This window comes from Rhincodon typus, chromosome 4 (genome assembly GCF_021869965.1).
Source record: "Rhincodon typus isolate 14 chromosome 4, sRhiTyp1.1, whole genome shotgun sequence".
Taxonomy (NCBI): Eukaryota; Metazoa; Chordata; class Chondrichthyes; order Orectolobiformes; family Rhincodontidae; genus Rhincodon; species Rhincodon typus.
In genome coordinates this window covers 88,504,344-88,518,548 of record NC_063335.1, presented here as the reverse complement: position 1 = coordinate 88,518,548, position 14,205 = coordinate 88,504,344, and the positions used below count along the sequence as shown (strand labels likewise).

The window sequence follows — 14,205 nt, the reverse complement described above, 5'->3', positions numbered from 1 at the left end:
GTAGCCTTCCTTTCACCTGACATATATGCAATGTAGGTCAGTTCTTAAAAATTACAAGGGGCTGTTTATTCCTTCCTTAATTCAGAAGGCAATACCCAGCTGGGATCAAAATAAAGATGCATTAAGGAAGGCTGTTTAGCCTATTCAGAAGGAAAAGCCTATTTTATTTTCCCATTACAGCAGTTGGCTATCCCCTGATTGTACAAGATCCACTTTGTAATTCCTTTTTTCCCAAATACCTCAAGGTGCAACATTGATATTATGGTTAGGTTTCAACTACCAATCATGCAGCAACCCTTAAAACAACTTTTTAAATCTTTAGGCTCATAAAATATCAGGAGGACAAACGAACAAATAACGGATAAACACAAACTGAATCTAGCTCTCTGAATTTCAAAGGTGATATTACCTGCACATATGACTGGATTGCCAAGGTCCAAGGCTGAATGAAGAATTAGGGTTGGGCTTCCAAACTTAGAGTTGGATTGCCAAGATTCAGAACAGATTGCCACGTCTCAGGGTTCAATCCACTCACATAACGAAACTGTTTTATCCAATGTACAGTAGTACCTGGGCAACATGCAGCTTGGACTGTTACACGAAAAGTATAAATAATACAAATGCCACACAACTACCATCTCTATCAAGAAAGAATCTAATGATCTCCTCAGTGCATCAATGGCATTATCGTTGTTGAATCCTCCACTATCAACAACCTCGGACCGATAATGAACAGAAACTTTCCTGGACCATCATATTGTTGGTAGAAGGGCAGATCAGAGGTTGGGTATTCTGAAGTGAGTGGCTTACCTCTTTACCTCCTGAATCTCAACATTATGACCACAAGACACAAGTATGATGAAACGAAATGAAATACTCTCCAAATGTCCGGATGACTGCAGGTTTCGAACCATACTCAGAAAATTCAACATCATCCAAGGAAAAGCAATCTGATTGATCAGAACCCTATTCACCAAGTTAAAGGTTCACTCCCTCCATCACATCCTACTTTGCTCATCGTCAATAAGATGAAGTGCAGCAATTTGCCAAAGTTTCTTCAATAGCACCTCTTAAAACTGCTGAACGTACCAGCCAGAAGGAGAGTAGCAGCTGTATAGGAACAGCTCCACCTGCAGGTTCTCTGTCAAATCACACACTATCCTGACCTGGGACTCTTATCATTGTTCCTTCATCATCACAGAGTCAAAATCTTAGAACTCTCACCCTAACAGCACTGTGACTGTCCCTATATGCCAAGGACTGCAATATTTCAAGAAGCAACTGCTCACCACTTTTTCAAGGGCAATTAGGGATGAGCAATAAATGTTAGCCCAGCCAGAAACACCCACATCCTGTAAAAAAATGAAAAGAATATTCAGGGCTGAATTACAGAGGAATTGGATTTCAAAGACTTAGAGTCCAATAAGTTAAATAGGTCCACATATTGTCTTTACTCCACAATTTGAACACCTCTGTTTTAACAATTCCCAAGAGTTTGGCTTGATCGCTATAACCAAAGACCACCCCAAGCACTGAACAAGCTTTAGTTGTCTTTATGATGCCACGTAGTCATGTAAGTGCCATTCCTCAATGGGGCTCTTGCACAGACAACAATCCCTCCAGCTGTCAACCATACTAAGTTAGCAACTTTGTTTCTTAAATTGAGGAGAAAAGCAGTTTTTGTAGAATTATTTAACACAGCATTAGGGATTGAATCTGAGACACTCTAGGTTTGTACAATCATTTATCTGTTCAGTGCTCAATGATGCTAACAAGGATGGGATTTAGTACACTTCCAAGAAGCAGATGGGTACAGTAAAGTTTTAAAAATGGTGGATAGACATCTTTAGAATCAACCACATCATGTGTGACTGGAATCATATGTAGGACTAAAAGTTCCCTTCCCTCATTAATGACCCAGTTGGGGATTTTGATAATAATTTTCAGACTTAAAGTTCATTTTGTCTGAACCCTCACCATAAATGATCAGTTTTACAGAGTTCATTTTATAATGTATTCTGGAAGGATTTAAAGCATCAAACCCTGAATTGCTGGTCCTGTATCCTTATATCACTTGGTACTGATGACTGTAATAGATTGAAATGTGTTTGCTTCATAAAGCAACATTCTCACTGGAAATCAACTTTCAGTAAATTGTAAATTAGGGCTGAATGTTCATGCAGATCCGGAAGCTCTACATCTAAGCAAAAATGCCATCAGAGACCAAAATCTGGAAGTGCCACACCTTACCCGGGTGAAACAGACAGTTCAAAGTTGCACACCCTTGACTCTTGGAGTCAGCTATCCATACAAATCAATGGCTGTGTCTACTCACATGTGATTTTGGTGACGCAAGGAGTCTGAAACTCAAAGTGTGCAAATTAAACATGGTAGAATCAGGAATGAACCTTGTGGATTCATTTTGATAGCTAGGGTACCCTTTCAGAGAGGTAAAGTATACCTTCTGGATATGGTCCTGGATATCTTTGGGAGAGGAAAGCTATCACATGAAATAAAAGGTAGGCATGAATGTGTGTGAAAAGTACATAAGCCTATTGGATCAGTCAAGGCTGTGAAAGAAGTGTCAAACTATCACAAAATTGTCAAAAGGTCAAAGTATTATGAAGCTATAAATAATTTTTGAGATATCAAAGTGCTGTCAAAGATGTCAAAAAACTGTCAAAGAACTGTCAAGATATTTTTAAAAGTCTATCAAAGCTATTAACAACTTGCAACTGTTAAAATCCATTGTAACAAAAACTGTAGCATGCCCCAACTTAAAATTATGGTTGCCTTTCTGAAAATCACAACTTTAAGTGGAATGACTTTCAGTGAATCATATGTTCCCATGAAAATCAATGTTAAAACTGGAGTTAAGTTACTTCAGTCATTTCTTGCTCAGAAAAAGTAATGTACAGTTTGAAAAGATGTCCTGCATGTGTGCAGTATTGCGCATTCCTAGCTTATATAACTTGCAACAAAAAATAAATCATAAAATGTGAAATAAACACTGTACAGTTAGGGTTCTTGCAAAGATTTGTAGCTCGGGTTGTGGATGAGGTTGTTGGCTTTCTCACCGAGTTGGCTGGTTATCATACAGACGTTTTGTCACCATGCTAGGTAACATCATTAGTGCGGCCTCCAAACCCACACAAACCCACAACCACACTACGACAAACACCCACAAGGACCAAAGACCCCACACCCATGACATGCAGGACCAACGTAGTTTACAAAATACCTTGCAATGACTGCAGCAAACATTACATCAGCCAGACCGGAAGGAAACTAGCCATCAGGATACACGAGCACTAGCTAGCAGCAAAACGACATGATGAACTTTCCCTCATCTCAGTGCACTCAGACAATGAAGGCGATCAATTTAACTGGGAAAACATGACCATCCTAGCTCAAGTCAACCACAGACACGCACAGAAATTCATAGAGGCCTGGTTTTCAACCCGTAATGCAATGAACAAACATGTAGAATTAGACCCCATATACAAACCCATGCAGAACAGAACCAGAAATGATACAACCCAACTTAACAGACCGGATCATATAAATTCCAAGTGGAGTAGAGCGACATCGCTTCATTGAAGTTCGCACTGATGACGTTACCTAGCATGGTGACAAAACATCTGTACGATAACTAGGCAGCTCGGTGAGAAAGCCAACAACTGTACAGTTAGGTACTTCAATTCCTTCTCAGCTGAAAACAAATTTAAGCCATTATTAATTTGAAATGATGCACATTCTTAAATGCCTAAATTCCTAAAAAGACAGCCTATAAAATGAATTTAAAAATATTGAAGTACAATTGAAATTTAAGTATTGTGAATAAATATTACAATTACACTTACCTGAGGGCTACCAGTAAAGGATTTGCACTGCATGATTTACAATATAAAGTTATCACAGTGAGGGTGTCTGCTAAGTCAACAGTTTGACTGGCAGATCCAAATTGTTGTAGGCTAGAAATGTTTGTTTTCATAAGAGATTAAACATGAGTGAAATGTTTTTTTTCCTAACAAGCTAAGGGTTGAAGTGCATTTCACAAGTAATTAATTGAAGGAATCACAATGTATTGAGTTTTTTTTATATGAATGAGTGAGCTTTTTTTAAAAAGGGGACATCATCAATGGACACATTTTTATAAAGATACAACTTTATTTTATGTCAGCATGGCCTCTGGTAGATATTAAGGGACTGGTATGAAGTGGATAAGGACAAAGGCTGGTTGGTGGGAACCATGATTTAGCATATGTTGGCACTATTTTGGCATGGGACTATAAAGGATAATGGGTGTGAGAGGAGGCCTGGGTTGGACTGCGGGTATTAGGGGCCTTTGAGGTAAAACTAGAAGCAAATGGTTGTATATAGGGTATGAGGAGCTGTGGAGCATTGATCAGGGTATATTGGGTCATAGCGTGTATGAGGCGTCGAGACTGTGGGGAGAGGGGCTCAGGGTGGTATGGAAGGTATGATAAACCAAAGACATGGGTAAAGTAATGTAGGGTGGCACTTTGGAAATGAACGGCCTTAGGTAGAGAAGGAGAGCATTCAAAGAGGAGTATGAGGGGAGTACGAATAAAGGGGCAGAGATTGACATAGCGAATATGAATAGGCATTGGTGTGGATAAAGGGACCTAGATTGGTATAGAGGGTTTTTGGGGTTAAGCATGGATAGGGAATGTAGAGTGTGTGAGGGGTTGGTTGAGGGCTGAGGGCTGTTTCTCAATTGAATCAATCTTTTAAGAACTTTAACACAGCGTCTTCCACGCAACCCATCTCTGCACCCAGCAGCTTCTACACTCGAGCTCGGGGAATCTACCACTCTGGAAGGAAAATCTGACGTCTCTGGGCACTTCAGGCTTGCAGAGTTGAGAAATATCCCAACTTCCACACTGGAGCAAAAATTTGGACCTTAATATCAACACGACCATGCCCAGCCTCAGTATGTGTTGAGTGATCATCATAGAGCAAAGTGATAGGGATTTCTCCTTTCTCAATGTCAGCTTGAATGTGATATCAACTCCAGGAGATCTCTAGGGATCTGCCACAGTGGTAGGAAAATCCAAAACTAGAGGGAAGAGTTTTAAGGAGAGAGGGGAAAGATTTAAAAGGGACCTGAGGGGCACTTTTTCACATAGAGAGTGGTGTGTATATGGAATGAGCTGCCGCAGGTAAGGAAAAGCCAGGGAACTATAGACCAGTGAGCCTGACATCGGTGGTGGGCAAGCTGTTGGAGGAAATCCTGAGGGATAGGATTTACATTTAATTTGGAAAGACAAGGACTGATCAGAGATAGTGAACATGGCTTTGTGCATGGGAAATTGTGTCTCATTAACTTCATTGAGATTTTTGAAAAAGAAGATTGTGAGGGCAGAGTGTCGGATGTGATTTATGTGGCATTCGACAAGGTTCCTCATGATAGGCTGGTTAGCAATCTTAGATCACAAGGAATACAGGGAGACCTCACCATTTGGATAAAGAATTGGCTTAAAAGTGGAAGACAGAGGGTTGTGGTGGATGGTTGTTTTTCAGACTGGAGCCCTGTGACTAGCAGTGAGCCACAAGGATTGGTGCTGGATCCACAGCTTTTTGTTGTCTATATAAATGATTTGGATGTGAACATTGGAGATATGGTTAGCAAGTCTGCAGATGACACCAAATTTGGAGCTGTAGTAGTCAGTGAAGAAGGTGTCCTCAGTACAATAGGATCTTGATCAGACGGGCCAATGTGCTGAGGAGTAGCAGATGGAGTTTAATTTAGATAAATGCAAGGTGTTGCATTTTAGAAAGGCAAATCAGGGCAGGACTTATACACTTAATGGTAAGGTCCTGGGGAGTGTTACTGTCAAAGAGACCTTGGAGTGCAGGTTCATAGTTCCTTGAAAATGGAGTCTCAGGTAGACCCACAGTGAAGAAACCGTTTGGTATGCTTGCCTTTATTGGTCAGTTCATTGAGTATAGGAGTTCGGAGGTCATGTTGCAGCTGTACAGGACATTGGTTAGGCCACATTTGGAATAATACATTCAATTCTGGTCTCCCTGCTATAAGAAGGATGTTTTGAAACTTGAAAGGGCTCAGAAAAGATTTACAAGGAGTTGCCAGGGTTGGTGGGTTTGAGCTATAGGGAGAGATTGAATAGGCTGGGTCTATTTTCCCCGGAATGTCAGAGGCTCAGGGGGACCTTATAGAGGTTTATAAAAGCATGAGGGGCATGGATAGAGTGAATAGACAAGGTGTTTTCCCCAGGGTGCGGGAGTCCAAAACTAGAGGGCATTGGTTTAAGGTGAGAGGGGAAGGACCTCAGGGGCAAATTTTTAACACAGAGGGTGGTGTATGTACGGAATGAGCTGCCAGAGGAAGTAGTGGAGGCTGGTACAATTAAAACATTTAAAAGGCATCTTTATTGGTATATGAATAGGAAGGGTTTAGAGGGATATGGGCTAAATGCTTGCAAATGGGACGAGATGAATTCAGTGTCTTGGAGATGATCTGATGAAGGGTTTCAGCCCAAAATGCTGACTTGCTGTGCTTTTCCAGCTTCACACCTATAGACGCTACATCAATTCAGGACATATGGTTAGCATGGATGAGTTGGACCGAAGGGTCTGTTTCCATGCTGTACATCTCCATGACTCTATGACTTTAATGCATGTACAGTTACAACATTTAAAAGAAATTTGGACAGGTATATGAATAGGAAAGGTTTAGAGGAATATGGTCCAAACACAGGCAAATGGGACTAGTTTAGTTTGGAAAACCTGGTCGGCATGGATGAGTTGGACCGAAAAATCTGTTTCCATGCTGGATGACTCTATGACTGCTGATAGCTATAATTGGCCTCAGTACCACTGGGCTCAGACACTTTGCAAAGTAACAGCTTAAGCTTGTGTCTTTTGTCACTCTTTTGAGCCATTTGCTGGAAGGTGAGAACCAGGTAAGGTAACATCAAACATGACTGTCATGCCCTGTGACAAATAGCCCAACAGGACTTAGGTGCATGTGAGACCAATGGTGCCTGGATGGTAATAAATGCAAACAGCAGCCCCAGAAACATGGAAACTATACTCTGGAAAGAGGCATCTTCAGAGCAACTTGCCTCAGCAGTCCAATAAGTTTGCACAGTGAGTACCTGATCAAAACCAAGCAAGGAGTTCCGAGGTTCAGGTGCCTATTTGGTATTGCAATATCTGCTTGCCTCTTTCACATGGGAACAGCAGCAGGCCATTTCGCCCCTCAAGCTTTTGCTGTTTCTTGATCTGGTGCTGAAAAAAGTGTGTAAATGAAGGTTACGGTATATAAGGACAGAATGGGAAGGGTTCTCATGCCTTCAGAAGAAAATGCGATAAAACCAGAAGGGAATATAATGTGTACAAAAATCTTTCATTGAATCCCTGGCTAATTTTGAACAGCTATTCACCATTCATCTCCATGGAAACCACAGACCAAGGTTCATGCATACTTAATCCCTTCACAGGCAATTCCCAGCATTATATTTTTGCATCCAACTGACATAACCTTCATTGGCAAGAGATTGTGAAACATTTGCTTTGAAAGTTGTTTCTCTTCAACATGCAGGGAAAGCTAGAAAGGTCAGTAATAGTAGGATTCCTTAATTAGATTTCACATAAACCACCCTTTCATAATTGATCACACAGAGAGTCCTGTCTGTCTCTGTGCTAATGAGCATCCTGCACAGACTTGATAAACATCCCACTGAGAGACCTATTCCCAATCGGTAATATAGCTTGGGTCCTGTTGCGCCAAGTTCACTTTGTTCAAGCCATTGGGCCATAGGGGAAATTCAGTGACAGCTATCACTAGAAGCTCTGAAAAATGAAACTCTACAAGAAAAATGAAACTCTCCATGAAGACGAGTGCCCAAAGCATGCTCCTAATCATTTATTTTAATTGTTCTTCTGATAGTAAACCAGCTTAGGCATTCAAATCTGACAGAATCAATCTGAGAATGTGCAAATCTACCTCAAAGGAGTGACTTAACATAGGGTGATAAAGGAATTGACTGGATATATAGAGACTGAAGGAGAGGAGCAATATGAATTGAGGGAGAAAGTGGTATAATATAAGCAGAGGAAGTAAGTTAATATTTGTAGGGAGTCCATTGGAATAAGTTACTGTTAACAGTATCCATGGAAGATTGCTCCTATTGAAGGGTAATCCCTGCACCAAGAAAAACATTATGACTCTGGGATATGTTCCTAATAACTGAGTGTCAAAAGGTGTGTGTTATTGTTGATGGGGTGTTTCTGGGAGATTGATTTTACTGATAGCATGTCTCTGGGATTGTGTTACTATTGACAGGGTGTCTCTGAGAGTGTGTTATTGATGAAGTGTCTCTGAGAGTGTGTTATTGTTGATGGTGTACCTCTGGGAATAGGCTATTATTGACAATGTAACCTAGAAGTGTATTATCATTGACAGGGGTTTCTGGGAGTGTGTAAAAGAAAAGTTAAAAAAGTGATCTCGTTGACTCTTATCTCCATCTGCAACAGCACTAGCGAGCCAATCAGATCAAAAGTCAATCACGGATGGGCAATAAAAGCTGACCCAGCTAGAGACATCAACACTTCATGAACAAATAAGAAAAGTTCAAAAAAGGAGGGAGACAGAAAACAGGAAACAACAGGCTGGTAATGTAACCTCTCTTATATGGATGATATTAGAAGCTATAATAAGATGTTATAGCAGATAACTTAGAAAATTTCAAAGTGATCAAGCAGAGTCAACATGACTTTGTGAAAGGGAAATCATGTTTAACCAATTTAATGGAGTTCTTTAGAAAGTAACATGTTGGGAATGATGGAGAACTCTTGGGTGTACTATACTTCCGGAAAGCATTTGATAAGCTGGCACATCAAAGGTTATTGTGGAAAATAAAAGCTTATGGTGGAGAGGGGTAACATATTGGCATGGATAGAATATTGGCTAGTTAATGTGAAATAGAGTAGGTATAAATGGGTCTTTTTCTAGTTGGCAAGACGCAATGAGTTCTGTGCCACAGGGATTAGTGCTGAGCTTCAACTTATTTACAATTTGTACAAATTACATGAGCAGACCAAAGGTATGATTGCCAAATTTGCTGATACTACAAGGATAGATTGGAATTTAAGTTGTGAAGAGGACATATCAGGGTCATAAGGAGAGTCATCCTCTTCCAGAGGATTATGAGTCTTTGGAATTCCCTTTCTCAAAAGTCAGTAGATGCAGAATTCTTAGATTTTTTTCAAGGCAGAGGTAGATAGATTCTTGATTACCAAGGGGATGAAAGATAATCATTATGCAGTAATGTCGAATTGAGGTTAAATTCAGATCAGCCACAACCTTGTTGAATGTTTAGGATCAGTCTCGAAGGGCTGAGTGGCCTACACTTGTTCATATGTTTGTAGGCTACAAAGGAAGGTAGACAGGTTAAGTAAGTGAAAGATCTGGCAAATGGACTACAATATAAAAAATTGTGAAATTGTCCACTTTGGCAGGAAGAATAGAAAAGAAAATGTCATATTTAAATAGTGAGAGAAACAGAGCTCTGAGAAAAAGAGGAATCTTGATGTTCCCATGTATGAATTGCAAGAGATTAGTATGCAGGTGGTGTCCTTGAATCATAGAATTTTATAGCTTGGAAAAAGGCACTTCATCCCATCGGGTTCACACCAGTCATTAAACACCTATCTACCTTTGTTCTATTTTCCAGCATTTAGCCCTTAGTCTTGTATGCTGTGGTGTTCAAGAGATCACCTAAATACTTCTTCAATGTTGTGATGGTTCCTACCTCTACAAAACTTTTAGGCAGTGAGTTCCAAATACCCAGCATCCTCTAGGTAAAAAATGTTTTCCTAAAATCCCCTCTGAAACTCTTGTCCTTTACCTTAAATTTATGACCCCTGGTCATTGATGCTTCCACTAAGGGGAAATGTTTCTTCCTATCTACCTGAAACTATGCCTAACTGCTTACACCACAATCAGGTCCATCCTCAGCCTTGTCTGCTCTAAGGAAAAGACTCTCAGCCTGTCTAATATCAATTCAGAGCTAAAATGTTCTGGCCCAGCCAACATCCTGGTGAATTTCCTCTGTAACCTCACAACTACATCACATTCTTTCAATAACGTGGCAACAAGAACTGCACATAGTATTCCAGCTGAGGCCTGACCAACATCTTATATTGCTCTATCATGACGTCTCCGCCTTTGCATTCAATGCCTTGACTTACAAAGGCTACTGAGGCTTTATAAGGCTCTGGTCAGGCCACATTTGGAGTATTGTGTGCAGTTTTGGGCCCCATACTTCAGGAAGGATGTACTGGCTCTGGAGCAGGTTCAGAGCAGGTTCACGAGAATGGTCCCAGGAATGAAAAGCTTAACATATGAGGAACGTTTGAGGACTCTGGGACTATACTCATTGGAATTGAGAAGGATGAGGGGGGATCTAATTGAAACTTGCAGAATACTGAAAGGCCTGGACAGAGTGGATGTTGGGAAGATGCTTCCATTGGTAGGAGAGACTGGGACCCGAGGGCACAGCGTTAGAGTAAAGGGAAGATGCTTTAGAATGGAGATAAGGAGAAACTTCTTCAGCCAGAGAGTGATGAATCTATGGAATTCACTGCCACAGAAGGCTGTGGAGGACAGGTCATGGAGTACATTTAAGACTGAGATAGACAGGTTCTTGATTATGAAGGGGATCAAGGGTTACGGGAGAAAGCGGGAGAATAAGGTTGAGGAACTTATCAGCCATGATTGAATGGTGGAGCAGACTCGATCGGCTGAATGGCCTAATTTCTGCTCCTATGTCTTACTGTCTTATGGTCTTATGGCAAGCACCCCATATACCTTTTTAAACACCTTATCTGCTGTCCTGCTACCTTCAAGGATCTGTGAACATGCACTCCAAAGTCCCTCTGATTCTACACACTTTCTCAGGTCCTACCATTAATCAAGTACTCTCTTGCCTTGTTAGTCCTCACAAGACATCACCTCACAATTTACAGGATTAAATTACTTTTGCCATTGCACTGTCCATCTAACCAACCAGGCTACGTCGTCCTGTAGTCTAAAGCTTTCACCATACTACTAATTTTGATGTCTCTGTGAATTTACAGATCAAACCATCTACACATTCACGTCGACCAGATTAATGGACACAACAAACACTGCAGTATGTCACTGGACATATACTTCCAGTCAGAAAGGCAACCTTCAACCATCGCCCTTTGCCTCCTGCCTTTCAGCCAATTTTGGATCCAATTTGCCAAATTGCCATGATTCCCATGAGCTCTTACCTTCTTGAACAGTCTCCAGTTGAGACCTCGTCGAAGGCTTCACTGAAGTCTATGTGGAGCACATCCACCTCAATACCTCCATTCATTCACTTAATCACTCCCTTGAAAAACTTAATCGAACCTGTCAAATATGATCTCCCATTGCCAAAGCCATGCTGACTATCCTTGATTAATCCTTGTCTCTACAAATGAAGGTTAATTATGCCCCTTAGGATTTTTCCTGACAGTTTCTTTGTAACTTATGTTAGGCTCATTGGCCTACAGTTCCTGGTTTAGCCATACATCATGAATACTGATGTAAAGTACTCATTTAAAACCTCATCTAAATCTTCCCGTTTCACTCACAGCTTGCCACTTAGATTCTTAAGGGTTCCATTCTTTTCCTGGTTCTCATCTTGTCCTAATTTACCCATAAAATGCCTTTGGATATTCATTTATTTTATCTACCAGTGTTTTATCTCACCCTCTCTCTGCCTTCCTAATTTCTTTTTTGAGTAAACCTTTCTACAATCCTCCAGGGTTTCTGTCATACTGAGCCCTTATTATCTACCATAAGCTTCCTTTTCTCTTCAGATTGTAGACTAGCTCGCCGAGCCGGTGTGTGTTTGGTTGCAGATGTTTTGTCACCCTGGTAGGTAACATCATCAGTGTGCCTCCGGTGAAGCGTTGGTGTTTTATTCCACTTGTTACTTATATGCCTCAGTTTGCTGGGGTGGTTGGCATCACTTCTGGTTCTGTTTTTCAGTGGTTTGTATATTGGGTCCAGTTCAATGTGTTTGTTGATGGAGTTCCAGTTGGAATGCCAGTCCTCCAAGAATTCCCTGGCATGTCTCTGTTTGGCTTGTGCTATTATAGATGCGTTGTCCCAGTCGAATTCATGTCCTTCTTTGTCTGTGTGTGTTGAGACCAGTGAGAATTGGTCATGCATTTCCTTTATAAAAGACTCTTGCTGATACAAAACATATTTTCATACAAATAGCTGCTTCTAGTCCACTTTGGCCCGATCCTGTTTTATCATTTTAAAATCAGCCTTCCCCCAGTTCAAATCTTTTATTGTTTGACAAGCTTTATTCTTTTACAAGACTACCTTACATCTTACAACAAGTGATTAGGAATGTTAATAGAATGTTATCATTTATTGCGCAGAGAACTGAACACAAAAGAAGGAAGTTTACCCTTCAGTTAAAGAGAAAAGTATCAAAACCGCATCTGGATTACTATACAGTATTGTACTGTGGATAGTTAGCCTCCTACTTAAGGAAGATGTAAATACATTGGAAGCAGCTCAGAAAAGGTAATAGCTGCACTGAGCAGAGTATCGTATTAGGAAAGGTTGAACAGCCTAGACTTGTGTCCACAGATGTCCAGAAGAGTGAAGGTTAACTTAACATAAGATCGTGAGGGCTCTTGATAGGATACATGTAGAAAGGATGTTTCATCTTGTGGAAGAATCTAGAACTAGGAATCACTATTTAAAAATAAAGGGCCATCCATTTAATACAAGGCTAAGAACAAGCTTTCTTTCTCGCAGAACATTGTCATCCTTGAAATTCTCTTCCTTGAAAAGCAGTGGATCAAAATGAATTCTTACGTATTTCTATAGCAGAGGGAGTTAGATTCTTGAAAAGCAAAAGCATTAAAAGTTATCAGGGGTAGGCAGGAACATAGACTAACCATATCAGCTGTGACCTTAAAAATGCAGATCAGACTTACTCTTGCTCCTAATTTGTAAGTTCATGTGAATGGTTCATATATTTGTATGTTACAGGATGTCTCCAGGAGTGTGATATTATTGATAGGGTCTCTCTGGAAGAGTATTATTATTGACATGGAATGTGTTATTATTGACAGGGATTACTAAGAGTGTGTTACTATTGATAGTGTTTGTCTGGGAATGTGTTATCATTCACAGGGAGTCTCCAGGAATATTGTTATTGACAGGGAGTCTCCAGAAATGTGTTATTATTGACACTGGGATCTCTGGGATTATGTTATTATTGAAAGGTGTTACTGGGAATGTGAAATTTGAAAAGGGCCAGGGGAAGTGTATTAATAGAGTCAAAGAGTCATATAGCATGGAAACAGACTGTTTGGTCCAAATAATCCATGCCAGACATAATCCTAAACTAAACTAGTCCCACCTGCCTGCACTTGGCCCATATCCTTCCAAATATTCCTTATTCATGTTCTTATGCAAATATCTTTTAAACACTGTAACTGTGCCCACATCCATCACTTCCTCTGGAAGTTCATTCCACACATGAACCACTCTCTGGGTATTAACAATGAGTCATTGGGAGTGTTATTATTGACTCTGGGAGTTGTTTTTGATTTGCTTGTCAGATATGAACATCGCTGGTTAGGACAACATTGATTTCCATCCCTAATTTGCCCAGAGGACAGTTAAGAGTCAACCGTATCGGTACGGATTGAAGTCATATGTAGGCTAGACCAGAGTAGGTTGGCAGTTTTCCTTCCTTAAAGAACATTAATGAACCAGTTCCAATTAGGCTACCTTTTTTTATCAAATTCAAATTTCACCACCTACCCATGGTGGGATTCAAACCCATACGCCCAGGACAGTAGCCTGGGATTCAAAATTACTCATCCAGCAATATGACCACTACGCCATTACAGCCCTTCAAGTGTTCCTCTCAATAGCCGGATCACTGTCTCATGCTCCCCACGCCTCAGATTGAGAGACAGATACCAGAGGAAAGTAAGTCAGGAAGAATAAGATAAATGAAAAGTAATTTAAGAAAACATAGTAAAGCAGCCATGTGAGACACAGAGATAGAGAGGAAAAGGAATATATTGGAAAGGAAGAAAAACAAAGACATGAAGGAGAGAAAGTGAAATAAAGGAGTGTAAAGTGAAAGAGTGACAAGTAGATCA

The 14,205-nt window shown here is 40.5% G+C and overlaps 1 protein-coding gene across 1 annotated transcript in view; it reads right to left on the bottom strand.

Annotated features, from left to right (window-relative positions):
• Window positions 1-14,205, bottom strand: part of LOC109938966 (chondroitin sulfate proteoglycan 5) — a 99,562-nt gene that overhangs the window by 30,058 nt on the left and 55,299 nt on the right. The gene's annotated exons all lie outside the window — the stretch shown is intronic.